The 26,222-nt window shown below is 44.0% G+C and overlaps 1 long non-coding RNA gene across 12 annotated transcripts in view; it reads right to left on the bottom strand.

Annotated features, from left to right (window-relative positions):
- The window catches only part of LOC120100714 (uncharacterized), a 135,169-nt gene that overhangs the window by 42,025 nt on the left and 66,922 nt on the right, over positions 1-26,222 (bottom strand). For 2 of the 12 annotated variants that reach the window (XR_015674001.1, XR_015674000.1), the window contains one exon: positions 21,975-22,519. The exons of 8 other annotated variants lie outside the window; for them this stretch is intronic. This is a non-coding gene — a long non-coding RNA (uncharacterized LOC120100714). Of the gene's footprint in view, positions 1-21,973; positions 22,520-24,042; positions 24,153-26,222 lie in introns of those variants that run through there. 2 more of the 12 variants (XR_015674004.1, XR_015674002.1) reach the window with 2 other exon arrangements.

The raw sequence follows: 26,222 nt of genomic DNA on the forward strand, positions 1-26,222 counted from the left end.
GGCATCGCTGGAAGAAGTAGGCCATTAGGAGTAGGTCTTGGGTGGGGGGGGGGGGGGTATCGTCTCCCTAACTCTTTATGGTCCTTCTGTTTCCTGTCCGCCAAGGGATGAACAACTTCCTCCTCCACATGTTCCTACCACCATAAAGTCCTGCATCACAATGGACTAAAAAACAGGGGTCAGGGTTGCTGTGGACTGAGCCCTCGGAAGCCATCTCAAGTAAGTTGTTCCTCTCTTAACCATCTTGCCTAGGTAATTTGGAATTGGAATCCCAGGACGTTAGGCCTTTTTTTGCCCTTCTTTTGAGGCATATAGTGAATACGTCACAGCATGCCATGAGACAGTCAAGGCAAAACAGGCGTCTTTGTGTCTGCCTGGCTCTTTATTAGAGAACTCAAACTCATCAAAAAACATTGTCTTAGAGTTGGGAACTCCCTATACACAGAAAAAAAATGGCCAAGATTCAATTCTCAAGCTGTTATCGCGTGCCACTGTGTCTTGGAAAATAACTTAGATTATTTGCAAGCAGCTTTCCTCCCTCTAAAGCTGGTCTAAATAGATTTCTGTTAGCCTAGAAACACAGACAGGTGGTCCAGGACTTACTGCGGTTTGACTTGCTGACAGTGTAAAGGAACTCACATTCAGTAGAAACTATACTTCTGTTTTCCTGTGCTGGTGTCATGCAACATTGTGCTTTCCAATCCCAGGCAGTCATGTGATCATGAGGAGAGATGCATAGCCTTCTCCTCTGTGAATCAGACAGAGATAACCTCACCACCCTCTGAGCTTGCAAAAACATCTTGATATTACCCAAAAAGGCATTGGTTCCATGCTGCCGTTCAGGTCTCTGCAGCTGAGATAGGATGTAGGACCAACCATTTTGGCACTAACTGTATTCCAGGAGATGGCAGAGTATGTCAGTTGGCTTCCCAGCAGGAAATGGGGCCTCTCAAAACTGAGAAATTTAGGAAAGTTCCAAACATAGAGTATGTGTAGTAGCAGGAATAGCTCGGGTTATAGTGTAGGAACAGTGCAGCTCTTTCAGGGGCACTAAGAGGGGAGAGAAAGCCATCAGCCTTTAAGGGCAGGAGAGTGCAATCCTTCCAGAGCTAGGGAAAGGGAGCCCTTACAACCCTGAGGCCTGGAAAAGCTGAGCTGAGGAGGTGACTAATGTAATCTGGAGTGACCACTTTGGATCAAGGTCACCAGAGCAGTAGCTGTGACCTCAGTGGAGAGACAGATAGACAGGTTCATGCCCTGTCTGAGATTCAGAGACTATAATCTCTAACCACATATTCTGTCTCTTGCCAATTCCATCAAGAAGCTGAGCAAGGGACTCGCTGAAGCAGTCTGTGTGGTCAGTCTCCCTGAGAACAAAACATGAAGAGAGTAGTTTTGGAAAGGCAGCAAAAGCTAGAGAACTGAAGGCATGCGTCAAGTCTTCGTGCACTACCGTTAACACACGCACTATCCTGCACTGTGTTGGCAGCTCTCAACACAGTGGTAATAAGTTAACCACACCTTAGAGATGATTAACCAACCAACCAACCAACCAACACCCAATTAACCAACCAACAACTAATCAATAACCAGTCAACCAATCAACCAAACCAACCAATCAACCAAACCAACAACTAATTAATAACCAGTCAACCAATCAACAACCAACCAACCAATCAACCAAACCAACAACCAACCAAACAACCAAACAACCAACAACCAACCAAACCAATAACCAACCAACTAAACCAACAACCAACCAACCAAACCAACAACTAACCAACCAAACAGGTGAGTTCCCCAGGGAGCAGTTCTGTACTCGGCTTTATATGCTGGAGGCACAGTTAGGTTGGTCCCTATGTATGAGAGAGAAAAAAATGAAATGTCCTCCATGGAAGATACCAGCTTTGCATCCTGGTAATGAAGTGGAATCACTGAGGCCTCTTTTTGGTCTAAGAATAAACAGACCTCTAGGTACCTGGGTTAATCCGCTTAAGAACAACCCTGTTTTCCACACTTCCTAGCACAAGTGGGTGGGAATTTATGGACACTCACTCTCAGTGAGAGTGAAGCCATAAGTATCATCATGATCTGGAGCCCTTTAAAGACCATACAGGAAGATCTTGTCCATCTGAAAGCCTGAAATTTGAAATGCCCCCAAATCTGAAACTCTTTGCACCCACATGAGGTTAGGAGAAAGTTCCATGCTACCAACCTTTATTCCATGGAAGATTGGCTAAAATACTGTGTAAGATTCTATGGCTATGTGTGTAGGGTATAAATAAAAATCTCAAGTTCACAGTTGGGTCCCACTGTCAAGATTATATATATTCATACTTTCAAATCTGGGGTGCAAATCATTTTTGGTCCCAAGCATTTTGAACACAAGATACCCAACATACCTATAAGCGAATGGGTTATGTGTTGGTACTCTAAGTTCCACCCCTACAGCTACCTGGCAACAGCCAGGTATGCTCCACCCCACAGTTGCCTAGCAACAGCCAGATGTGCCTGTCTATATAAGGGGCTGCTTGCCCCCTCCTCTTCCTCTTACTTCTCTCTTGCTCTTTGTTCTTCTCTGCTCTTGACTCCTTCCCCCTTCCCCCTCCCCCCTTCCCCCTTCCCCCTCCCCCTTCCCCCTTCCCCCTCCCCCCTTCCCCCTTCCCCCTTCCCCCTTCCCCCTCCCCCCTCCCCCCTTCCCCCTTCCCCCTTCCCCCTTCCCCCTCCCCCCTTCCCCCTTCCCCCTTCCCCCTTCCCCCTTCCCCCTCCCCCCTTCCCCCTTCCCCCTCCCCCTTCCCCCCTCCCCCTTCCCCCTTCCCCCTTCCCCCTCCCCCTTCCCCCTTCCCCCTCCCCCTTCCCCCTCCCCCTTCCCCCTCCCCCCATGTGCCCATGGCCGGCCTCCTTTCCTCTCTTCTTCTTTCCTCACTAAACCTCTCCACGTGGAACTATGCTGGTTTGGTGTGTTCTGTCCGGGCACAGGCCGAGATTTAAACCCTAACATTATGTGTCTGTGATTATGAAATATCAAGAGCTCCAGAGTACAGGGATTAAGATTTTAAAAAAAAAGTCCATGATGAGCACAATGCCACTTGAAAGGGTCAATAAAACTGCTGAGCCATCCCCAGTGACCTGGTGTGCACAGCAACCCTTCTATCCCCACCTCCAGCAGCCTCTGCAGGACCCCTAGGGAACCTGAATGGCAGTCCTTTCTGTGTGGCACTCCCTTATACAGGAGCCTGTGACAGCAAACTGACTCTGTAACTTGCAACTTTGTTTCTGACCTGAAGGGGTTGCAGGTGGCAACACCTTTCACTGGTCCCTATTCTGTCTCAACTGCTTTAGACATAAGATTTGCTAGGTGGTCTGAGATCCTCAGTGTTCCAAGCCTGAAATAATCTATGCCCTCTAGTGAGCCCGGCACCTTATTGATGGGGCCAGTATTAAGAGATTTGTACCCATAAATCAGGGGTCTCATGGTTACTAGGCCATTTCTACAGACACCCCTAGAATAGGAGTATACAACATTAGAACATTTCCTTCTCTTCCCCAAGAACACTCTACACAAACCATCCCTCATTGGCCTATTGCCCTACTCACATTTTCTAACTATGATTGCATGTATTCATTAGGGGTGGGGGTATGTGCATGCTACAATGTGCTTGTAAGAGGACAACTTTCAGGAGTTGGTTCTCTCTTTGTTCTGTGGATTTCAGAGATAGAACTGAGGTCATCAGGTTTGTGTGACAAACTCTCTTACCCACCAAGGCTTCTTACTAGCCTTCCCCTTAAATTTTTATTTGTTTTGTGTTGTTTTGATTTGTTAGTGGGGTGTTTGTGGATATAACACAGTTATAGGATTAGCTTGTTTTGTGGAAGATTTTGGAGTGACATTAAAAAGGTCACATGACCATGAGTGTTATTCACTGCTGCCTAGGGTCATTTCCACTTATTCTTCCTCTGCTGCCTTCCCTCTGGAGAGTGGACTCCTTGATGAGTGAACATCAGCCTGTGGCCAGTATCTCTGGCTTCTTCCCAGCCCATCTGATCCTCCTGACCCAGCTACTTTTCAAGCGTGGCAGTGAGCCCTTGGGGGGCCATTGCACATAGCATGTGACAAGGTCCCTGAGCCTCAGCTTATAGGACCTGGATAGGCTATTTCATTCAAGCTAGATCAGAGCCTTTCTTGGTAATTTGGAGATTCTGAATACTGGCTGTCAGAAAAAAGAGGGTCTCCAATAAAGTTTCGTGTGTGTGTGTATGTGTGTATGTGTGTGTGTGTGTGTGTGTGTATGTATATGTGCATGTGTGTCTGCATGTATAAGTGTGTATATGTGTATGTGTGTATGTGTATGTGTGTATGTATGTGTGTCTGTATGTGTATGTGTGTCTGCATGTGTATGTGTGTATGTGTGTCTGCATGTGTATGCGTATGTGTGCATGTGTATGTGTATGTGTGTATGTGTATATGTGTGTATTTGTATGTATGTATGTGTGTGTGTGTGTGTGTGTGTGTGTGTGTGTGTGTGTGTGTGTAAGTTTTACAGCTCTTGGCTGGAGTCTATTTGTGGCAAGTAGGATTCTCAAATAGTTCCCAAGACTTCTCTCCCAATACACATCCTACACTTCCATATGATCTCTTCTGCTTGAGAGTGAGAATGATCTGAAAATATGGAGTATTATTCACAGAGCATGTAGAGGGCAGAGGGCAGCATCAGGAATCTTTCTTGGTACTCTCCCACTTTGTCTTTTGCAACAGGGTCTCTCAATGAACCCCTGGATCACTGGTTCAATACACTGGCTGACCAGAGAGCTCTAAGGACCCAACTATCTCCAAGTCACCAACATTACAGTGACAGGCATGTGGACGCCCACCCCAGGCTCTGATGTGGGTACTGAGGATCCACACTCAGGACCCCATGATTGTGAGGCAGACTTCTTACTGACTGAGGCGGTGCTGTGATGGATTATAATATGTGGATGTACATGAATAACTTTCAGCCTCCAAATCTGTTGATTCTAAGTGTAAGCACCAAGGGAGCTGACTTAGCCAGACAAAATGTCCTTTAAGCAACAGAGCATTTCTCCTACCAGTTCAGAAGACAAACAACAGCCACAGTGGACTGGCTATGGAAAAAGGAATTAAAGGGCTGAGGCTCAGTCCAATGGTCTCGAGAAACCAAATCTTGTCACCAAGTAAGCTAAACGGACTTGGAAGACGACTCCAGCTGCAATGAGAACCAGCAGTGAGATTCTATTTGCCATGGCCCATGGGAGCAAATTACAGATGTGACCTCTTTCAGGCTGGGGAGACGGCAGTGGCTAAGAGCACAAACTGATCTTGCAAAGGTCCTGAGCTTGGTTCTCAGAAGTCACATAAGGCAACTCACAACTGCCTGTAACTACAGCTCTGGGGGATTGGACACTTTTGGTCTCTGTGGGCATCCGTACAACCGTACGAGCCCATCCCCCCTTTCTATCTTCCCCCCTCCCATTTTATCATAGCTCTAGGTACCAGAGTAGATAAAACAATGTCTATTTTGTTCTTTTTGGAGACTTCCAACCCTCAAACTTTATGCATCATCATTAGGACAATGGATTTTGGAATAAGTGCCAACCCCTTCATCCAAAGTACACCAGGTGTCCAAGGAGCCATTTTGTAAAACATGAATTCACTCTTTGGGGCCAGAACGCTTACTCACTACTGGCCAGGTATACATAAACTCTCCCATGGGCAATTCTTACTTCAAGGGGACTTTGTTATTCCTAGTGGCCTTGACATCCACAGACTGCAATGCTCAGTGTTTCCTTTGAGAAGAGAGAGGAATTAGAAGGATAAACAATGGAGCAAGCCTCTAGTGTCCTGTCATTGTGTTCAGGTTCTGTTCAAATAGGAGCTGGGGCTACATGGACTCCAGGAAACCACACCGACAGCTAAGCATCACAGAAGTACCGGAGCCTCAGTCTTTCTCCACAACTCTCACAGGTCATATTCGATCCCTGTTGGATTGTCCTGAATTTTGATATGTATGTGTCATGCTCTGATTGTGGTACCAATCCCCTCATCCTGTCCATTTTTTCTTGAGGGGGGGCTTCTGATTTACATCTTGCTATAAAGCATTCTCTATCCAACCTAATTTCTTTTCTTACTTTTCTCGGCCACAGGCATTACCCGGCACATCTCTCGTGCTCCGAACTCCATCTCAATATGTGCTTCACAGAGGGCCTGGCTAACTGAGTGAGCGTCTGTGGTCATGTATGGGATGTGTAAAGACGAGTGGTGGAATCTGCAGAGAGAGAAGGAAGGAGGTGTGTGTGCATGTGCATGTGCGTGTGCGTGTGTGGCGGGGGCAGACAGACAGAAAAATGGGAGGGGTCCTGGAATCACCTCACAAACTACTCAGACACCAATCTCAAATAGGGATGGTTTATTGGATGCCACGCCCAAGACTGCTCAATCAGGGCCTCAGGTCAGACTCTAGAGCTGACTGTGACCTTGAGTCAAGATTCTATAGGACTTTTTAAGCCTGAGATCTGCAAATATCTGTACCAAGTTATTCCATCAATCAGGATTTAGGGATAGGGGACTTCCCTAGGAGCAGGTCTTTGTTGTACACTTATCCTGAGAACACAATCCTTAGGGTATTCAACTGCGACAGGGGACTTGCCTTGTCTAACATTCATGTCTTGTCAACCAGGACAGAACTTGCCTAACATTCGTGTCTTAACTTGTCAACCAGGATGGCAGTTACCCACGTAGATGTCTCTTTCTGCCAAGTAGGATGTCAGTTCCCAGAGAGGTCTTGGGAACTTAATTTACCTGACCCCTACTCAAAATGGAAGTATTATTCTAAATAGTTTCTTATTTTGGTGCAGGTGTCTCTTATGTTGGGGTCCATCCCAGGGACAGCTTATAAAAGCAAATACCATAAAGGCTTAAACACAGGTGTAGGAAGTTCTGTTGGGTGGTTGGTTCAGGTCCAAGCTTACTGTGGCTAACTGTTCTAGTGACTTCTATCATGATTGGTTTCCATGACAGAAAGAACATGATTATAGAATATGTAATCAACTTGGGCATGAGAATGTTTCCTAGTAACAGCAGAAACATTGTATGAGAAAGTTTCCTTATAATATTAGAAACAGAGCAAAATGGCAGGCTAGATGGATGGCAGTTACCTAGGCCTTAACATCTAGGCCTTAATATTTTATCTAGGCCTTAAACTATTAGCAAACCTCTCTCTTTCTCTCTCTCTCTCTCTCTCTGTCTCTCTCTCTCTCTCACACACACACACACACACACACACACACACACACACTTTTTGTCACAAGAATAAGTAATCTATACTTGATAGCCTCTTCAAAAAATGTAAGGGATAAATTAGGACCACAAAGTCATCATCCTAATTACACCCTATATCATCCTAATTACACCCTATATACAGCTCCACCAACAGGCATCCCCAATGCAACAGAATCTACATTAAGTCTAAAAGAGCTGGAAAAACACCAAGAAAATTCCCCTAAGGCAGGTAGAGGAAGAGACCTGAGGAGGAGAGTCCACACTAATTGAGATAATCCTCTTATAGTGTAGAAACAAAAAGCAATTTCAGCTGATAATGTTGAAAAGAGAGGAAAGGAAAATATCTAATAGCATAGCCCTGGAGCTATTAAAAATAAGCTATTTTAAGAAACGTGCTTCACTTGCTCTGTGTGTGAGAAGCAGAGAAGCTAAAGTGGAGTTGCCTGGTGAGCGCTAGTATTTATATCCATTTTAGCAAGATGTATTTGTTATTTATTTACTTACTGTTAGGCATGTATCTGAAAATTCTCTATCTAGAAGAAACATTGAAACACAAATGTGAAAGAGTCATATCTTTAAAAAGCTCCGATTAAGTCAAGAGTGGGTGGCATGAGCCGATAATCCCAGGAAGCTGGGGGTTCTGAGGTGGGAGGATCATGATACCCAGACCAGCTTGGACTGCATTATAAAGCCAAATAAATAAATAAATAAATAAATACTTAGATTACTGTAAGAGTCAAACAGACAGATAATGAAAAGGTTAGCAATTGACCCTCGGGATTAATTTGTTTTTGCTTGGGTTGTGCATTTTTAGTAGAAAAAAATAGGTATTAGCCTAGATACAGGAGAAAACTTTTCAGCCAGTCAGGAAAGCACTGAAGCAGCAAGAGTGTTAACAGATCTGTGTGTGAAGGACAGACGGGTCTGGAGGATGGCCAACCACTAAGAACTCTTGCTGGACCACTAGGTTCCACGAACCTAAAATCTAAGAACAATCAGAGAATGCCACCTGAAGCCCATAGAAAAGCTTCTCCCGTCTTGCTGTACCCACCTCCCTGATGCGCCCAACAATGTATTTTAAACTTGCCTTGACTTACGACTTTGTTCTGCAAAACTGCAAAGCTTCATAAAACTTCTTTCACACTGAACATGGTAACCTAAATCTGTATTCATGAACAACAGTCACTAAAATTTGGCTCTAGAATAAACTACTTATTCAAAAAAAAAAAAAAAAAAAAGCAGAGTTCCATTTCCAGCCCCACGTCAGGCGGCTCTCAACCTTCTCTAACTCCAGCTCCAGGGAAGCCAACACTCCTTTCTGGCCTCCATGGGTACTTTTACGCATGTAGTCATACTTACACACACACACACACACACACACACACACACACACACACACACACACACACACACACACAGTGGAAATGGAAAGGAACAGCATAGCATATGTAATCGCCATGATCTATCAAGAAAACCACAGTCAAACTTGATGGTGTGTGCCTGCCTGTAGTCCTGGCTCTGGGAGACTAACACAGAGTGCTGTGAGACTGGGGCCACTGGGGAGGGGGGTGGTGAGAGAGGAGGGGGGCAATGAGTCAGAGGACAACCTGGGCTACAGAGTAAGAGCTGCCTCAAAATTGAGAGGCGGGAGATTTCATTCAGCATCACCATCAACAGGGAAGTGCCGGAGGGCCTAATTAAGAAGACTACACATGTGTGGATAGAATAAGAACGGCCCCCATAGGTTCATATATTCAAATGCTTAGGGAGTGGCACTATTTGAAAGGATTAGGAGGTATGGCCTTGTTGGAGGAAGTGTGTCCCTGGGGGCTGGCCTTCGAGGTTTCAAAAGCCCAAGGCAGGCTCAGGGGTTCTCTCTTCCGGCTGCCTGTAGATCCGGATGTAGAACTCTCAGCTACTCCAGCACTATGTCTGCCCGCTTCTCCTCACGATTCCGCCATGCTTCGGGCCATGCTGGACTAAACCTCTGCGACTCTAAGGCAGTCCCAGTTAAATGTTCTCCTTTTAAACAATCGCCATAGCTGCCTCTCTCAGGGAGGCCGTCCCACTTTTGTGAGGACACGGATGCAGCCTTGTGCAGAGACCTGAAGGGAGGCGGGCTGGGCCTTCTGCTGTTAAACTGTCTATTAGGCTGGGCCCCCAGCTCGCCCCTGCACAAGCTGGAAAACCCCATCTGCTCTTCTTCCCTCAAACTCGCCCACTCGGAGAAAACTCCAGGCTTACATGTCATCACTCCTGTCTCTGAGTTTCCGGCAACCCACCCAAGAGTTCCTTGCCCAGGGGCTCAGTTTTTGACATAATTCCAGCTTCTAGCCCAAGCTCTAAAAAACCCCCTAATGTACAACTCCACTGACCTCTCCGGTAAGATTGGTGAGCCCACTCAGAGAGCAGTCTCTCAGTCTCTTGATAAGCCTGCCTTTATATACATGATTTGGCTTGAATTGGCCTATCGCTTCAGCGGAGAAGCCGTTACTGTCTCACAGAAGATCTTCAGCCCCAGTGGAGCTTTTACACAAACGTTACCCCAGTAACATCTGTGCTGGGTTTCATTTGGGTTTTTTGTTTGTTTTCTTTCAGATGCTGGGTATGAACTCAGGGCCTCATATGGTGCTAAAACAGTGCTCTAGCACTAAGCTACAACATCCTCGTCTTATATAACATCTTGACTTTAACTGTCTGAGGGCCCTCAAGCCAGAATCACATGCACGTTCACGCACAGACTCTGCTGAACATCTGCGGATCAGAAATTGTGCGACACGGCGTTTACTATCATTTTAACCATCTAAGTTTGGGGATGATTTACTATGAAGCAAAAGATAATGGACACAGATATTGGATCCTCGAAGTATGGAAGTGGCTTTGGCATAAGGAAAAACACTAGAAGCTGAAAAGATTTTGAGAGGGGAACTCCTGAAACCATTGATGAACAGGCCTTGAACACATAGTAGGCTAGCAGGAAGAAGGTAAGAACCCTTAAGAACTCTTCTGTAGGGCTTAGTAGAAGTGAGGAATACTCTCCTTGAAAACCTAGGGAAAGTGGGTGTTTGTTTCATTGCAGCAGAAAACTAGCACCACTGATGCATTTAATAACGAGAAAGATAAAATTATTCCTAATTTGCTGGACATTATTTTAGACAATGGAGTCTCTAAACAGACACTGTAGCATTTTCTTTTCACCGCACATAGTATATGAGGCTAACGGTTTGTCCTTCCGATGGGGTGGAACTGTTTCAAGGAACCAGATTTCAGGAACTATACACGAGGACTGTCATCCCCACCTGAGCCTGCTTCAGATAAAAAGATGCTGTCCGGCTGGTGCTATGGTGGGGGCCTTGATGTAACCGGGATGCCAGAGATTGTGCGGCCAGACACTGAGGCACGTCAACAAGCTCGGAACTCCGCAGAGCTTGAATCATGCAGAGCGCTTACCCAACCAAGCACATAGCAACGTGAACCTCTACTTCTATCAGGCTGCAGACACTCCCTTCTAAGCAAAGCAGTAGGCTGTCCTAATAGCTCCCTAAAAACCTCTTAGTAATTTCTCTTCTATGACCAAACTGGAATCAGGGGCAGTGGGCCAATCTAGCCCGGTCTAGTTTGGGCTATGTGCTCAGTAAAGCAAACTGTGTCCTCTAAGTAAAGTTCTAGGGGAAATGCCTTATTTATCATCTTATGCCTATGCATGAGTAGCTGTGGGTAGGATTAAAAGCAGATGCATTGTGGGAAGGGAGATGGATAATGAGCAAAGGCTTACATAACTCAAATTCATCATGAAAACGGAAAACCACCCATATTCCACTAACAACCGAAGTCTCCCTAGACCCGTACACGAAGACCCAGAGATAAGTCCAGCTCTTGAGTAAATCCCACGGAGATCCCACTGCTTCCTTGCAGTGTAACTGTCCTGTGTCCTTGCTTTGCTTCTGTATAAAACCTGTTGCTACTTTACCCTACTGTGTGTGGTTCTTCAGGCCTTTGCCTGAAGATGCCCAGAGTGCAAACACCGGAGCAGTTGGGTAACTCCAACAACATTACCACAAACACCTACAAACAAAGGCAAAACCTGAGTCTTCAACTTAAGCTTCATTTAGAGTTTAGGAAAGGAATCTAGCTAACGCCCTAGAAAAATGTCCATCTCATTTCTCCAGCAGGCTCGTGGGAGGGGACAAAGGCATCCCTGGAGAGTTCTGTTTGGTCCCTCTGGTTAGGTAGAGGAGGTCAGCCACATTCTGAGAGTTATGATATCCTGCCACTGTTACCTCCCTCACGCATGGATGTCTGGACTTAGGCATGTCTTGAAATGCTGCCAGCCTAGTTTATATCTGCCGATGTCAACGACGAACCCTCCAGGTACCGCCTGGGCTAGAGAGTTAACTTGAAACAAACAACCCATTAAGAGAGTGTATTTACTAAGCCATTAGTGACTTGCATGGGCAGTTCCTTTTTTCAACATAGAACTCAACAGTCTTTATCCTTATCCCTACCAAGGAAGGAGGTGAAAGCATTCTACTATGGTTAAGGAGGTGACTCTTCAAGGACTAGAGAACATTCTGTGGAAACAAGTGACCTTTACCCCTTGGTGCCCATGTCCTTGTGTTCTGCTCTCTCATCCAGGACAAAGCCGCCTCTAGAGCCCACAGGATACCACAGAAATGAACAGGTGGTGTTTCCATAGTAACACAGGAGACACTATGAGTTCTTCCTAACTCTCTTTCTCTTAGATCCCTCATAGAAGTCAGTGCATAGGAACACATCATCCTGTGCAGAAACACCCATGGAGGAACCGGGGCTCCCTTCCCACAACCAGGAGCATATAAACAAACCACTTTGGTTGTTCAAAGCTTTAGAGCCCGCAGTTCTGGCAGCATCTTAACTGCTGCCCTGCAAGAACTTACCACCGAGAACCACGCAGATGAGCCGCCCTGAACGCCAAGGTAATTAATGTTAATTGTTTTTAACTACTAAGTGGTGAAATGACTGGTTCCTTAAAACCTGGTAAGTACACCCAGGTGTTTTCAGCTTTGTATCGATGTCACTTTTCCTCTGTGTTCACCAAAGATGCTACAATAGAATGTCTGAAACCATCACTCGTGAAATGACCAAATAAATTACTCCTCTTTTCCTATAATCACTGTATGTGCTTTCTATTCTCTTTGCCTTAAAGAGATGAGGTGGGGGCAGGAGGATCAGAAGTTCAAAGTTATTCTCAGGAGTTTAAGCCTATTTTGGAATAAACACATTTCTCAGGGGGAAAAATAAGCAGTATTCACCCCCTCTTCTATGAATCTTTGATGTCTATACCCACTTTACTGGAGAAGGGTGACACTGGTGGATATTTTAATTAGAATTTATTTAGAATGCTTGAATTAAGCAGAGATGAGCATTCCGTGGTTATGACTGAGCTCACACACAGCCTTTCCTTTTGTCTCCTTCCCAGCTCCTTGACATGGTATCCAAGCTGGCCTTTGGGACATGGCCTGACCTCATGTCTTGATACTATCACTCCCATTTCCTAAGCATAAATACATAGTCAAAATGGCAGCAGTTTGCTAAGGGCCTGTGGTGATTTGAATACACTTGGTCCATACACATACGTGCAATGCCCACAGAAGCCAGAAGAAGACATTGGATGCTCCGGAACTGGTCTTATGGAGAGTTCCAAGACATGGGATGATGGAAATGGAACCTAGGTCCTCTGCAAGGGTAGGTGCTCTTAATTTCTATCTCTTCAACATCTACCCCCACCCCCTCTTGACTCACCCAGAGACTTCTTATGCTTTTTTTCCTCAGGCAAATCATTAGTGGGATCTGGGGCTTCTATATCATTTATAATAAAACCGGAAGCATGGAAAACAATGTGTACCTGCTCATGTGACTCAGTTAGCGTTTCTTTCCACAGAAAAAGGTAAATCAGTAATTTTCTTTTTCTTTCCAAAGACTCGATGACCTTTCCAGTGGCATTGAGAGAGGCAGCCCTTTTGTGGAAGTAAAATCCTGATACTTATGTTAATGTCATCCTGGTACTGTGTTCTAAATCCCAACACTCAGATTCTGAGCTGGGTGTTTTCTGTGGAGATTATAAACTCGTATATGCCAACAGAAACTTGCTTCTTCTTTTCCTACCTTATAAACCATGAGAAGTGACTGGTGGGGAGAGCGTCTAATTCTCAACGCTTTGGAAGTTAATGATATAGGCTTTCAAGATGCACAACACTAGAAAACATATCTGTTTATGGTTCTTGGAGAGAGACCCAGCTCAGAAGTTAGCTGCACAAACTGCCTTAGATTTTGAAGCTTTCTGCTTCCCCTTCTCAGAGGGGGTGCATAGCTCCTAGGCATGCAAGAATACTGACACAGTAGGATCTATCAGCTACTAGAGAAGGACAACGGTGTACGGGCAAACACCGAAACTTTCTCCCTACATGGGGGGGACAATTCTGAGATGTGCCCTTAAATGTTTTCAGAGAACAGGACCCGAGTTACCCACAGTGGCATCCTACTCATTGACACAACCTTATGGTGTTTTATTTTTTTTCCTTTCCAGCCTCACTTACTATATTTCCTGATGTTATCTCACAAATAAATAACCTGCATTCAAGTCCTTATTTAGGATTAGATTTGGGGGGAACAAATCACAATGGAAAAGAAATCCAAGATTGTATTTCAGAAGTTGTATGTGCACTCATAGACCTCCTGTGAGAATGGCCTCTGAAATGTTAAGAATCAGCACTCAACTCTCTGGAAAATTCCTAGGTCATTGCTCCAGGCCTTCCACAGGCCAGGAGAAACTGGTAGATTTCTGGGCAGAGAGTAGATTGCAGCCAAGACCTGGAAAAACACGGGGCTTAGAGAATATTACTGAAGGGGTGTGTGTGTGTGTGTGTGTGTGTGTGTGTGTGTGTGTGTGGTTGTTAAATACACCCAGTTTAGGCAGTCCATCTCTCTGGGAGCCTTGGTTGGACAAGGAGGCTGAATCTTGCTAATTTTAGGGGCAACTTCAACCTGGCTGACACAATGTATACCAATTGCTTGAGATCTCTGGGACAGGGAGAAAAGGCATGAAGCCTGGATAAATCAAAAGGAAAGCAAGATTTTGCAGAGGCATAGGAAAAGTCAGAGAAACCAGTCCCTGCTGCTGCTGGATTCAACTTGAAGAAACCACTTCCAGTCACTGTGGACTTCATCCTGTCCAAGAGAACACACTGTGAACTCTTACTGCTAAAGATAATTTGAGGGAACTGAGCTAGGAAGGCAGCCTTGGAGGCCCAGAGGAAAGCAGCTGGATATTTTCAGCCCAGAGGTTAAAACTATTAGGGGAAGGAACAGACATAGATAAGGCTCAGAAAGCCGAAAGTACACACAGTTGACTGAGCCCAATGGACCAGAAAGCTAAGGGACAAGGGGACAAAAACAGCCCCAGGGCTGAGTCTTATGGCACTGGAGCAATGAAGATGGGCACAAGAGAGTCAGCTCTGGCCTCTGTGAACCACTTTCTGGCTTTAAGGAACAGAGTAGAGGGAACAGATGTAGGAAAAAAAAAAAAAAAGCAAGGGTGCCCAGTAGGCAGGGCTGCAACTCCATTGACAGTGGATAACAGCTGGCTGCTCCATGGTCCTGGGGCCTGACAGCCCAGAAAGGACAGCATCTTATCTTGGAAGAGGAAAACACCAGGACACTGGGATTTGGTCTAGTAGATGCAGCCATGGTTATTTCCTAATGATCTCTGAGAGGTAGAACATTAGAAGTGGAAATTCCTGCTGCCGCCCAAGTGACTAAAATGTTAAGATCGTAGGAGTGGAGAATACTGGGTCATGCTAGCACATGGTGAAATTTGAATATATTTCCCAAATAGATAACTGTTTTGTCTTGTTAGGTATTACAGGGGTCACCGGGTGAGACAAGTGTCTTCCCTTTGCTGCCCTGATTATATCAACAGCGTTGTAGGTGGTCTGGCTTCCACCTGGATCCAGCCAATGTGTGACCCTAAAGGGAGGTCAGGGAAAGGGACTGGGGCAACTGATCTCGCTGCATTCCTCCATATAAGGCCATTCCATACTCATCAAAGATCATTTCTTCTCTTAAAGAAGCTGGAAGGACTCCTGATTATTTTCTTCACCTTTTGCCTTGAATTACATCTCTTGCCTCCAGACATGGGTTTTTCCTCTCACCCTGTAGTTTCCTAAGAATCTACCCATTCCTTCGTATTTGGTTCTGTGTAAAGAGTCCTCCTTGAATAACCCATCTGAACAGACTCTCTCTTTCCTACTATGGCCCGTTCGGTACATTGGTAGTGGTGAGAGAAGGAATGAGCCGGCCAGCTGAGCACAGCGGGAGGAGAATGCGAGAAGTTCTACATTATTCATAGTTGGGGTCCTTGGAGACCTTAGTAAGAAACAGCACTCAACATCATGTCTTGCCCAAGGGCTTAGAACAAGGACCTACCCAGGGCCCAAAGTAGCAGATCTGTTAAGCCTTTCCCTCCTGACCGGATAGATGCCAGTGAGCTGAGGATAAGGTCCAAACCTGAAGTATACATGGCAAGCTAGAGTTGAGAGTCAAGGTTGAGTCCATGCACATGGCCAGTGGTTGACAATGGATCTGGTCCTCATTTGGAACTAGCAAAAAACCATTTCTGTCCTGCCCTATCATCCCCAGTAATTTCCTAGCCTTGGGGGCACCCAGGAAGGACCTGGTGCAGAAATACAAGGTGAACTACAGTGGGAGACCAGCTTCCCATGGAGAGATTGAGAAACCCGTTAGAAGCCATGTAAGTGAGGGTGGGTTTTACAGAGGCTTGGAATGTCTGCACGCCATAGAGTAATCTGGGTAGCCCAGCTAGAAAGTTATATAGTAAGCGAGGCTAGGAGTCTGGCTAGAAAAAAAAGCGGCCCACTTAGAGACCATCATTTATTTGCTGTCTGACAAAAGGCTCATGGCGTGAGAAGAACACATGATATAGGTATAATAAAGCTTTACATGAGACCTCACAGCAAGGAGGGAAGGCTGGATTGAGGCTAGCACTGAAGGACCACTATTCTGTCCCCATAGAGTATTCTTTATTAATTATTATTATTAATCATTTTGTTTACACTTCAAATGTTATCCCCCTTCCTGGTCTCCCCTCCATGAACCCACCACCCCTCCCCCTCCCTAAGAAGGTCTCTAAGAAGGTGCTCCCTCACCCTCCCACCTACTCCTGCTCACCCCTCCAGCATCCCCCTTTTCTGGGGCATCAACCCTCCATAGGACCAAGTCTCTCCCTTCCCACTGATGCCAGATGATGCAGTCTTCTGCTACATATGTAGCGGGAGCCATGGACTGGCCCATGTATATACTCTTTGGGTAGTGGTTTGGACCTTGGGAACTCTGATGAGTCCAGTTAATTGATACTGTTGTTCTTCCTATGGGGTTGCAATTCCCTTTAGCACCTTCAGCCCTTCCCCTAACTCTTCCACCGGGGTCCCCAGGCTCAGTCCAATAATTGGTCGTGAGTGTCTCCATCTGTCTTAGTTAGAAGCTGGAAGAGCCTCTCAGAAGACAGCCACATCAGGCTCCTGTCTGCAAGCACATCTTGGCATCAGCAATGGTGTCAGTGTTTGATGTCTATGGATGGAATAGATCTCACGGTGAGGCAGTCTCTGGATGGCCTTTCCTTCAGTCTCTGTTCCATGTTTTTGGCCCTGCATTTCCTTTAAACAGGAACAGTTCTGTGTTAAAAATTTTGAGATGGGTAGGTGGCCCCATCTGTCAAGTGGGGACCATGCCTATCTGCTGGAGGTGGTCTCTACAGGTTCAGTCTCACCTCTGTTGGGTATTTTGGCTAATGTCATGCCCGTTACATCTTGGGAGCCTCTCCCATCTCTGGCATCTGGGACTTTCTACTGGTTCCCCAAGTTCCTCGCCCCCTCACCAGTGAAACTTATTTCTATTTGTTCTGGTCCTCTGGATGTCTCCTGTCTTTTCCCATACCTAGTCTGCCCCTGCTTTTTCCTCCCTCTCCCCTCCCCTACTCAGGTTCCTCCCTCCCTCTGCCTCCCATGATTATTTTGTTCCCCCCTCTAAGTGAGCTTAAAGCATCCACACTTTGGCCTTCCTTCTTGTTAAGCTTCATATGGTCTATGAGTTGTATCATGGGTATTCTGAGTTTTTGAGCTAATATCCACCTATCAGTGAGTACATGCCATGTATGTCCTTTTGGGTCTGGGTTTCCTCACTCAGGATGACATTTTCTAGTTCTATCCTTTGCCTATAAACTTTTCAAAGTCATCATTTTTAATAGCTGAGTAGTTAGTGTTCCATTATGTAAATGTGCCCCATTTTCTGTATCCATTCTTCCATTGAGGGACATCTGGGTTGTTTCCAGCTTCTGGCTATTATAAATAATAAGACTGCTATAAACATAGTGGAGCATGTGACCTTGTTATATGTCAGAGTATCTTTTGGTAATATGCCCAAGAGTGGTATAGCTGGTTCTCCAGGTAGTGCTATGTCCAATTTTCTCAGGAACTGCCAGATGATTTCCAAAGTGGTTATACCAGCTTGCAATCTCACCATCAATGGAGGAGTGTTCCTCTTTCTCTATATCCTTGCCAGCATCTGCTGTCACCTGGGTTTTTGATCTTAGCCATTCTGATTGGTGTGAGGTGGAATCTCAGGGTTGTTTTGATTTACATTTCCCTGATGACTAAGGGTGTTGAACATTTCTTTAGTTACTTCTCAGCCATTCAAGACTCCCCAATTGAGAATTCTTTGTTTAGCTCTGTACTCCGTTTTTTAATTGGGCTATTTGGCTTTCTGAAGTCTATCTTCTTGAGTTCTTTGTATATTTTGGATAATAACCCTCTATCAGATGTAGGGTTGGTAAAGATCTTTTCCCAATCTGTAGATGGTCATTTTGTTCTATGGGCAGTGTCCTTTGCCCTACAGAAGCTTTCCAGTTTCATGGGGTTCCATTGTCAACTTAGAGTCTGATCCATTGGTTCAGGAAGTTTCCCCCTGTATCCAATGTGTTCAAGACTCTTTTCCACTTTCTCTTTTATAAAGTTTAGCATATCTGATTTATGTGGAGGTCCTTGATCCACTTGGACTTGAGCTTTGTACAAGGAGATAAAAGTGCATCAATTTGCATTCTCCTACATGCAGACCACCAGTTAGAACAGCACCATTTGTTGACAATGCCGTCTTTCTTCCACAGTATGATTTTAACTTCTTTGTCAAAGATCAAGTGACCATAGGTGTGTGGGTTTATTTCTGGATCTTCAATTCTATTACATTGATCTACCTGTCTGTCTCTGTACCAATATCATATGTGTTGTGTTTTTTGTTGTTGTTGTTTTAATCACTATTGCTCTGTACTACACTTTGAGGTCAGAGATGACGATTTCCCCAGAAGTTCTTTTACTGTTGAGAATTGTTTTTGCTATCCTGGGTTTTTTGTTATTCTAGATGAAGTTGAGAATTGGTTTTTCTATCTCTGTGAAGAATTGAGTAGGAATTTTGGTGGGGATTGCATTGAACCTGTAGATTGCTTCTGGTAAGATGGCCATTCTTACTATGATAATTCTATCAATCCATGAGCATGGGAGATCTTTCCGTCTTCTAAGGTCTTCTTTGATTTCTTTCTTTCTTCAGAGACTTGAAGTTCTTGACATAAAGATCTTTCACTTCCTTGGTTAGAGTTACACCAAGACATTTTATATTATTTGTGACTATTGTGAAGGGTGTTGTTTCCTCAATTACTTTCTCAGCCTGTTTTTCTTTTGTGTAGAAGGCTACTGATTTTTTTGAGATAATTTTATATTGTATCACTCTGCTTAAGTTATTTATCAGCTGTAGGAGTTCTCTGGTGGTAGTTTTGGGGTCACTTATGTATACTATCATATCATTCGCAAATAGTGATACCCTGACTTCTTCCTTTCCAATTTTTATTCCTTTGACCTTTTGTTGTCTGATTGCTCTAACTAGAACTTCAAGTACTATATTGAATAAAGAGGGAGAGAGTGGGCAGCCTTGTCTTGTCCCTGATTTTAGTGGAATTGCTTCAAGTCTCTCTTCATTTAATTTGATGTTGGTTGATGGTTCAATGCATATTTTTATTATGTGCCTTGAATTTCTGATCTCTCCAAGACTTTAGCATGAAGGGGTGTTTATTCTGTCGAAGACATTTCAGAATCCAATGAGATGATCATGTCATTTTTTTGCCTTTGAGTTTGTTTATATAGTGGATTTTGTTGATGGATTTCTGTACATTGAACCATCTCTGCATCCTTTGGATGAAGCCTACTTGATTGTGTCAGCAGTTAAGAGCACTGACTGCTCTTCCAGAAGTCCTGAGTTCAATTCCCAGCAACCACATGCTCACTCATTTGTAATAGGATTTTATGACTTCTTCTGGTGTGTCTGAAGACAGCTACAGTGTACTCACGCACATAAAATAAATAAGTCTTTAAAGAAAGAATAAAAGGAAGAAAGAAAACCATGATCAAGGGGGTGACACATGGCAAATGAACAAAATGTCCCAGAGGCATTATTAAGCAAATAAGGCACTAGCCAAAGTTCCCTAGGAAGATGTGGATAAATTAGCTTTGTAGCAGATAAAGTCTCCCCCAAGTAAGCAGGTAAGAGCTATGAACCAACAAAACAGAAAGTAGAATCACTAATAAAACCTGTTCCCATAGACTGGTAGGTACTGATGTGGTGGATTAGGAAAAGGTAATTTTTGTTTATCCCATTTACAACATGAATAAGGTCAGAAAATGATTGGGAAGAAAGGCATGATGGGAAAGATATCTCCCTAAATCATTAATTTCAATCCTTTTTAGTAAAATCAAAGGGCTGCACTAGAATGGAGGTCAAAGACAGGGACAGCATGTAATGGAAAGCCCTCTTAATGACCTGCTCAGAGGACACCAGGCTTCTTAGATTCTCATTAGAAGCCTCATCAAAACCTGCACATGCCCCAAGCTGTAGCTCCCAGGCAATGAGTTTCTGTGAGCACAGAATGTTGAAAAGGAACCGTCCAACCACTTGTTATCTTGTAACTGCCAAGAGCACAAGTTGTCTTTCAAAAAGGCTTCACTGTCAGTTCCTAATAAGATGGCTGACCCTCTTGTCAGAAGTTGACCACCTTTTCATCTTTTCATTATATTCTGTATTACGGCTTCTCCTTTCCACCACACTTCTGTCAGAAGACTATGAGGGACGGATGTCTTCCTAGAGCCTGAAACTAACAGAGTGGTAACAACTGCAGCAAATTCTTAGTATGTTCTAGCAAAATCGGAGCCACCGTATCTTCCTCTAGTCTTCACAGTGACCCTGTAAGTACTGTATTTGAGCCCATTTTCCAGCTTAGAAAGCTGAGGATCATAGAGTTTAGGTCGCTGCTTGTAAATGGAGAGAGGGGCTATGAAGTATGGAGCCCTAGCATTCAAGCCTCGATGCTACACTACAGAGGTGGCTGTTTACCCCCACACCCCACCCACTCCCTGTAAGACTAGGGGACCAAGCTCCAAAGTTTTAACATGGAGTCAAATGCCAGTCACCAAGCATGTGTATCCAATGGGAACTTTTGGAAATAAGATTAGGGCAAAGGTATGTTTAATGAATGAACAAACCCAGTTTGTAAATGCTAAGAGCTGGCGTTGAATCTCTCGGATGAGCCTTCATCATTTTAAACCAGCCTTCACCATAAGAAAATTGGTTTCATCCATGCATTTGAAACTATCATTCTCCTATTAAAGATTTCCATGGAACATAGTTCCCTTTATTACCCTGAGGCTTCCAAGGATAATCCTTCATCTCCCATAAGCTGAGTAGTGGTGTGGAGGTCCAACAGCCACAGACCAGGAAAAGAAACCGCCTTCCCAATGCAGGTTTAAGGTCATTTTGTGGGGTTTCGTCTTAAAGTGTATGCATTGCCTAGTTTCATGTACAATGTGGACTATGAAAAAGGAGCTTCACTCCAGGAGAGATCATACAAGGAAACACGAAACTACTTAATGATATGGGAAAAAGAGTGCTCTGAGGCACAGGGGACAAAAGTCAAACTAACTCTCCTTCGTCCTGTTGCTTTCTGACACAACAACAATAACAACAACAACAACAACAACAACAACAGATACTTTAAAAGACTAAGAAATAGATTTTCTATAAATTTAAATGCAACGAAACTCAAACTTTTATTATGAGCAAGCACTTCCTAGCATCAACACTGATATTTCAGAAGCAAGGGCAAACTGAGAAGCATCTGTTTCTTTCACTCATGAGGGACGAGGACAAAGACACTTGCTGCTAAGTGTCCTATTTTATGTGTCAGAAATCCAACCTAACTTCTCCCTTCCCCTCCTTAATCCCCTAATCAGCATTTTCCCCTGGGTATCCTCTAACCTCCGTCCTGTCTGTACCACTCTCCCTGTTTGGAGGAGGTCAGAAAGAACTGGAGAAATGTTCAAGTCTCCATGTCTTCCCACATTAAGTAAAGTACAAGTCACTTCTAAAGAACGAGAGATCGATCACACTGATAGCATTTTAACCAGAAATCTTAATCAGATTGTTAACTTACAACAAGAACGACGGTGTCTGGTGACATGAGCAGAGCCGTAGCGTGTGCCCAACCACTCGCATAGGAACAGTGAGGGAGTCTTTTTTTTTTTTTTTTAAAGATTTATTCATTTATTATATATAAGTACACTGTAGCTGTCTTCAGATACACCAGAAGAGGGCATCGGATCTCTTTACAGATGGTTGTGAGCCACCATGTGGTTGCTGGGAATTGAACTCATGACCTCTGGAAGAGCAGTCGGGTGCTGTTAACCGCTGAGCCATCTCTCCAGCCCCCACAGTGAGGGAGTCTTAGCATTGCTCTTCTGGAAGCTGATAAGGAATCTCTGCTAGACTTTAGAAAGAATGATTTCCTATCCTGAGGCTTAGTCTGTCAGCCCAGCAGAGGTGTTTCCCGGCACCAAATTTCATCAGTGGTACCTACAGTAAGCAACATCTTCCCGTTTTTGGGCTCCCTGTATTGAACAGTGTTTGAAGACAGTAATACTTGCAGAGCAAACTGTCCTGTCACTAAAAGGAGGGCCAGAAGGACACTGTGAGGAGGGAAGCCACAGATCTACAACTGAAAGTTGGTCATCGCTGACTTTCCAAGCGACTGAGCGCTCCCCCGGCACTGATGCGACCAAAAGAGAATTTTGGTATCTGCAAAATGAGGATAAGGCCATGTTCTCTCAATACTTTTGGACAAAAGGTTTGTAAAGACAATGATGATAGGTTTTCAAAGTCAGCACGTCATATCTTACACACACACACACACACACACACACACACCCCAAAATAATATACTATTTTACATAGCACAATCTTGAAGTCTGATGTGCCTGCTACACCAAAACCGTTCTGAGCATATATTATACCAATACTGTATGATGACCAGCAACAAGAGGGCTCGGGAAATGGCTCGGTCAGTAACGTGCTTGCTACAAACACGAGAGCCAGAGTTCAGATCTCCAAAACCCATAAAAGTTGGGAGTAGTGGCATGTCTGTAATTGTAGTACAAGGGGAGTAACATGGAGACAGACCCTGGGATTCAAAGGCTGGCCTAATCAGTTAGGGAGCTCCTGATTCAATGTGAGACTGTACCTCAAAAAGTACAAATGGGGGGGTGATAGAGGAAGACAACTGATGTCAACCACACACACACATATACACATGTACACACACACACATATACACACATACATATACACACATACATATACACACATACACACACATACACACATACACATAAGCACACTCACACACATGCAAACACACATATTCACACATACACACAATACACAAATATACACACTCACACACATACACACATACATATATGCATACACATACATAAACAAAAACACACACACACATCTACAGAAACAAGTCTTGGGTATGTCCTAAATAGCTATATATTATAATTCTTTATGTCAGTAGGTTAAGTATGTACCCCCAATTAAAAACCACTGGCCAAGAAAGTGTTAAATTCAAAGGTGATTGAGACCAAGCTTTAAATAAAAGAAACAATGAGGGGTTGGGGATTTAGCTCAGTGGTAGAGCACTTGCCTAGCGTGTGCAAGGCCCTGGGTTGGTCCCCAGCTGGGGGGGGGGGGGGGACAACGACGACGACACAATGAGAGAATCTCGGTATAGGGCTGTGGATCACCATCCTCAAAGAAGTACCACAACTCTGATCAGTGTAGGTTAAGAACCAATTCCTGTTATTTCAGCGTTTCTCCAAGGTTTAAGGGCACTGAAGAGTCTCCGAGGAATTCTCATGACGTACAACATTTTAGGAGTATTTTGTTTGTAACATTTGCACAGATTTAAGCAATTAAGGGTTTTAGTTGAATTTATCTACACAATGTGACATATTTAAAAGAAAAGAGCATGATCTTTTTCTTGCAGAAGGTGAATGAACAGAAAACTTAAACACCAAGCACTGTGCATATTCCTTTGAAAACAAAGTTGAACTCACGTTTGGTGTCATATTCTAAAATAAATACAAATTAACTTTTGCCCTGAGTGCCACATTAGCGCTCCGCTGAGCTACCACTAGAGGGCACTATAAACAGACTACAGAGCAAATCCCTTAGACCTTGACTTTGTAGTACTGGTCCTGTCTACAAGGTTTGCTTTACTGAGTTTTAAACAGGTAATGACAAAAGTAAGAAGATACTCAACTTTGAGACGTAGTTGACTTCTAGTTTCCCCAACATCTTCATGAATGCGACTTCTGGGATTTCCACCACGGTTGAAAATGTGCGAAGTAACATTAGACTGCTCCGCCTGAGTAACGCGGAACCAGATAGTTTGCCTCAGGTTTCATTTACTCTGAGAGCTTTCAAATGTTTTAAGGATGCATCGCCAAATTACTGAACGACGCACACCTATGCGCTTACCCTGAGATTTAACTAGGAGATTCATATATTTATTTTAATTTTTTAAGAGTTCCCAGGGACAAAACCGCCAATCAATGAGTACCCATGACTCCAGCCACATATGTGGCAGAGGGTGGCATTGTCCAGCATCAATGAGAGGCAAAGCCCTTGGTCCGGTGAAGGCTTGTTTCCCCAGTGTAGGGTAGTGCCAGGGTGTTGGAGAGGGTGGGTGGGTATGGGAGCATTCTCATAGAAGCGAGGGGAAAGGGGAAGGGGTGTGGGAGAGGGGAGAAGGGGGATAACATTTGAAATGTAAATACATAAAATGTCCAAGAAAAATAAAATTATTTTAAAAATAGAAACAGAGAAAGAGATTGTAATTAAAAGAAAACACGCAAAACCCACTTTTCAAAAGCACTGGCAACAATCAGTATGTTTGCTAATGCAAAAAGCAAATAAATAAAGCAGGATTTTATGCAGAATTTAAAAAACGCATTACAGAGGCTGAGAAAACGGCTCAGTGGGTGAGTGTTTTTGTTCTACAAACATGAAAGACTTGAATTTGAATCCCCAACACCCACATTAAAAATACTGGCACAGTTATGTATACAACCCCAACACTGGGAGTGTGGGGGAGCAGAAAGGCAGGTCCCAGAAGCTTTCTGCCCAGCAGCCTTGCTGGAATGCCAAGCTTCAAGTTCAGTGTGAGACCTTGCCTTAAAGGAACTGGGTGGAGAGCAATGGGGAGATAGACACTGGCTGGCCTCTGGCCTCTGAGTGCGCATGCACTTGATTAGATAGGCGGGTGGATGGATGGGTGGGTGGGTGGATGGGTGGGTGGGTGGATGGATGGATGGATGGGTGGGTACATGGATGGGTGGATGGGTGGATGGGTGGATGGATAGATGATAAATAGAATCATGGAGATGGTTAAAGCCTTTTGAAGCTATATAACCTAGGTCTACTTGTTTTTCTGAGTGGACCATTACTGAGAATTGATACGTGTCCTTCTCATCCTTACATGGATTGGGCCTCCATTCATATTACAGTCATCTTTATGTGTGGAATTAGCATCATGGATTCAAGTAATAATAGATAAAATTAATAGAAGAAAAACTCAGCTATACTAAGGATGTATAGCCTTTTTTCTTGCTACTCTCTAAACAGTATGGGATAAAAGTATTTACATAATATTTAAAATATATGAGGTATTATAAGTAACCTAGAGATAGTCTGAAATATATGAGAGGATATGTGTGGGTATGCAGATGGCATATGTAGATTATATGCAAGTATATAAAAAGTATATAAAAAGAGACTTGAGCATCCACAAGGGGGAACTGCAAAAGGGCTTAGAACCAATTCCCCATGGATACTGAGAGATAAACTGTATTTACTGTTATGGTCCAATAGGTTCTGTTTCTTTCTATTTGAATTGTTTTTGTCCTGGCACTGGATTGGAAATTACATTTTTTTCTATTCTTTTAGTAGTTTATTTTTCACGTTAGTATATCTATTGAATTTAAATTCCTCAGGGTATTTTAGTATGATTCCCCCCTGTTCCCTTCTTTCGTGCATTGATTCCACTGCCCCAACCCCCGTTCCTTTTAACATTATTATTACCCAGCACTCATAAATATTTCATTCCAAAGTCCTGAGTGTGGGTAGTGGGAGGAGCATCTCTCTTTATCAGCTCCCTCCACTACTTGCTTAAAATTCAACAACAACCTAATGGGCTTTCTTCCCATCTGTCTGAATATCATTATCCTTTTCATTTTTGCAAGACATGTTTAGTATTTGGTATGTTCGTTACGTCTTTCTACCTCCCAGAGACACTGCGTACACTCTACCTTCACGGCATTGGAAACAACCATAAATCTGTGGCGGCTTGAATAAGAATGGCCCATGTTACTTCAAGGCTTGGTCCCTACGTGGTGGTGGAAATGTTTGGGGAAGGATTTGGAGATGTGGCTTTGTT

Source organism: Rattus norvegicus, chromosome 2, assembly GCF_021556685.1.
Source record: "Rattus norvegicus strain SHRSP/BbbUtx chromosome 2, alternate assembly SHRSP_T2T, whole genome shotgun sequence".
NCBI lineage: Eukaryota > Metazoa > Chordata > Mammalia > Rodentia > Muridae > Rattus > Rattus norvegicus.